This window comes from Nicotiana sylvestris, chromosome 10, assembly GCF_000393655.2.
Source record: "Nicotiana sylvestris chromosome 10, ASM39365v2, whole genome shotgun sequence".
Classification (NCBI taxonomy): domain Eukaryota; kingdom Viridiplantae; phylum Streptophyta; class Magnoliopsida; order Solanales; family Solanaceae; genus Nicotiana; species Nicotiana sylvestris.
In genome coordinates, this window is record NC_091066.1 from 92570728 (window position 1) to 92574883 (window position 4156).

General features: G+C 35.6%; 1 long non-coding RNA gene across 1 annotated transcript; it reads right to left on the reverse strand.

The window, feature by feature from the left end:
* Positions 1-526: 526 nt before the first annotated feature.
* LOC104234832 (uncharacterized) lies at positions 527-3269 on the reverse strand. Its single transcript, XR_011403011.1, has 2 exons — positions 2834-3269; positions 527-1172 (listed from the first exon to the last, which is right to left on the reverse strand). It is a non-coding gene; the product is annotated as an uncharacterized lncRNA (long non-coding RNA).
* Positions 3270-4156: the final 887 nt, after the last annotated feature.

Here is a 4156-nt window from a genome sequence, read left to right on the forward strand (position 1 = left end):
CGAGATCCATGCCATGATATCCGGTCGGACACGGATATCACGACCCTTTGATAATCGTGTGCGGACATTTGGTAATGCTTTCCAATTACTTCGTCTAACCCACTGGGAACTCGGGATACTCATTTAGTCCTGTTTTTACCCGTATACAAATGTGTAGCAATTTCAAATCCGAATAAAGGCTGAGGGTGGGTTGTTTGCTAGAGTAAACGAGCTAATGTATGTGTAACGTTTCTTTTGTTAATCTTCCATATAATTCTATTATCCATGCCAAGAAAATCTCAGTGCAGTCACTCAAACCCTCAAACCAACCAAGATGGGGTCATATTTGAAATCTGAATCATGCATATTAATTGTTAATTAGTTGCTGATCATGTATTGAAGATAGAGAGAAAATGTTTGTATTGAATGGTGGATTGATTGTTTGGAGAAAACTAACTTTTTTAGTTTTGTGTCTTGAGGCTGTTGAATCTCTTTTCAACTTTTTTCTTGAATTACAATCATAATTTATCGCTATACTGTTAAGTGGTAAAACAAATTATTACTGCCTGATCTCAATACAACTTATCAATAGAAGTTGAAAGATATCATGGTTTTAGAAATTTGAAATATAATGTTTCACAAATGATCTCAAGCGTGGTCATAGACCTAATTACAAGCAGAATCCACACGACTAACACTGTGGCTGGGAATTTTCACGCAGATTCAATTCTCACTATTCCCCTCCCCCTATGTAACAATAATGTTTTTCTTGAAATAAAAAAACACAGTAGACATGTTTTCAAGCTCACAAGTATTTCTTCCAGAAAATGATCAGTAGCTCAGTGGGTGGTGGATTTTAAGGCATTTTGCCTATAGATTTTGAGCTTTGACAGCAGCATATCATGAGGGGGACAAATTTCTTTCACCACTGGCAACTCGTTTAAACTTCTCACACATGAATAAAGTAGTGGGGTGTTTTCTGGAACCAAAATTTTCACACCAAGGACCTCTTCATATGCTTTATGAGATCCAAATGTTGTAACCAGCAAGATTTGTAAGAGCCCCATTTCATTTCCATGGATTTCAGGAATTCCCTTTTCTAGAATTCTTATTTTCTCCAGCACTTCCTCTTGAGCCTTCTCTTGTTCTTCTCCAGTTGACTTCCACAACTTCCCCGTGCTGGGTATAAGATGCTGTATATATTAGAGCAAAGTAATGTTAAACATCTTTAAAACAAGATGCTTTGAGCATATTGAGACGTCCTAATGTTGCACGCCCAGACATAAATAAATCATCATCATACTATATTAAAAGCGGTAACACTTTAAGTCAAAAGCTAAATTACAAATTAACCTTATCCATCAAAATCTGCGTGATGGTTTTGCCCTTAAATTCAAACACTATTCCAACAACTTTCTTGTACAAAGTGGTAAATATACATTCCAATAAAGAAAAAAGATAAAAAATAGAATTAGAAAATACAAATGTGGGACCCATTGAACACTACCCTTACCCTCCAATATGAATTGCTAATGTGCAAATTATGTCAACATAAATGATAACGTTGTGGTACAATGAATCCTTATGAATTCCAGTAAGGACTCTTAATCAAGCATCCCTTCATTTCTATTAAAACATGGGGAATTTGAAGTGTTAGTACTCTGAAAGGTTATTAGAGTGAAAAAGAAGCAATTAGGACTCCAAGATTGTGTTGTGTTCTACATAATCGTTTAGCTTTTTGGTATCTGTTCAAGTGACTTATAGGATTCTGTTTGGACAGAGGTTTCTTTGCATCTAGATTCAACATATCAGAAAATTTGGAATAGCTACGTCACAGTGTCCGATAAAGATAGCAGTGGAGAAGAGTATGTGAGAATGAGGTGACGGATAAAATCACATGGTATATACAATAAATTTCCAATCTCTTAGATAACCTTTTAGGAGATCAAGGGGGAAAAAAAAAAGAACTACCATTTCAGGTTTTCCAGGGCATTGTCTGGTTTCCAGAAGCCTTTCTTTATGTGGTCCATATAATGACAACGAATGTGTGTCATATTGCATCTGTACAAGATGTTTGATTGTCCTATGAATTTCATCTTAGTTCATTTTCCAAGTCGAATTGTACATTCATTTTGATTTTTTTGATCTATGAGGAGGGAAGGGGCATCTAGTTTGTGGTTTCCCTGTGCAGTTAAGCATTTCTATTGTTTGACATCTGGTTTCAATTCCTCCAACTTTAAAATTTTGATCCTAGTGTTTCCTTCTTGTAACTCGTTGTTGGTTCTTTCATAGTTCTTCCTAGCTATGTATGTCGTTCAGTATACTGGCAATTTTGATGGAGCACCTCCAAACTAAGTTGCTCGGACTCAAGTGCGGGTATCCGATACGGATGCGAGTATCGAATTCGGCAAAATCTAAATTTTAAGATTTGGGGATGCATATCCGGATATGGATACGGGTGTGGGGATTCGGCTAATAAAAAATAGAGCTATAAAAATATTGTAAATTTTGAGAGATTCTGTGAAAAACTTACATGAATATTGTAGAGTTCAATCTTTCATTCTCCAAGATGGACATTATTCTTTCATTGTCCTAAATCTGTTTTATTTTTTATTTTGAGAAATCAAAATCTCAATTTTTCTCCCAAATTTATCGATGGACTCCGGTCAAAGTGTCCGAAGTAAGTTGACCGAATCCGGGATGTATCCCGTCCCGTCTCGTATCGGGACGGGGACGACACCAAAATCGAAGAGTCCCCGCATCTTAGCCTCCAAAGCTATAGTTGTAGGTTAGAACAAGCTAGTAAATAAATAAATAAAAGTGTTCGGTGGTCGCACGGTTCAACATGACTAACCTGATCAATGTAAATTAGCCCAGAAACGAACTATGGCTCTTTCATAGGGATCTTGTGGCAAGATTCTAGATCCGGTCTTCCAGGTTTCATCGATGTATGCAGGAATGAGGAGCGACTCTGAAGCAGGTTTATCATTGTGGACAAGCACAGGGACCTTCTTGAGAACAGGATTGTACTTGAGGAGGTGGGGACTCTTGTTGCTCAAATCTTCTTCAACATACTCATAAGCTATGCCTTTGATTTTGAGAGCCAGTTCTACTCTCTTAACAAAAAGGCTACCCCATGTTCCATGTAGAATTACTTTGTTTTCCTCAGCCATTTTTCTTAATATTGTTATTGATTCAGCTATTCATATTCTGCTTGTAGTTGGTCCTTTAAGTAGAGTCCCAACTCCCAAGTAAACCTTATTTTAAGACTTTTCTTGCATTAGCAGATATTGAACATTGGAGGTTTCACACTCTCCACCCACCCCAATTTATGGGCAACATTCGAATTTCGAGAGTCAAAAGTCTTTTATCACAATTTTATTATATGCCTTTTAAATTGTTAAATATTAGTACTATAATAATTTATAGTACTTGTTACATATGTATTTCTTTTTAAAAAAATTAAAATTTTTATGTCCGTATTTTTGGTGAAAATTAAGAAGTTTAGTTTTCAAAATTCGAATACTATCATAGTAAATTTGGACAGAGGGAATATATTACAAAAGTAAAGTTTAGTAATCTTTAGGATTCAAAATAAAAAATTAGCAGGTGACGCATTATGTACCCCATTTCTTGGGGCTCAAGAGTCAAGATCCCTTTACTTTTTAATTCCTTGTGCGCCCGCCAAAGCCATTACAGACAAGAAAGTTACAATAATAATTTAAAATGGAGTAGGTTCGGAATCAACAGCAACGGAATAATAAATTAACTAATAGTACTTTCTTTTGGCTTGGTCAATTTATCAATCTTTCTAATCTTTGATATCTGACATCCTATGTTGATATGGAGTAGCCTGCACGTAAATTAATGAAATGCGGCTTGTAAGAGCAATAGCTGACCTAGATGACACCCATTATAGAGAAAAACACAATTTAAACTTAATATAAATTAGCCAGGACACTAAAAAATTTAGTCGAAGTATAGTATAGGTAACAACTTGTTTTCATTCACATATTTTTGATCAAGGCCAAATACATAGACAACCCATTAAATTTGGCCTAATTTTTCATTTTGGTACTTTAACTCAACCTTGTTCCATTTTGGTCCTTCAACTCCATTTCTTTTGTTTCACTTTGACACAAAAGCTGACTAGATTCCATGTGTGATTTGTCTCACC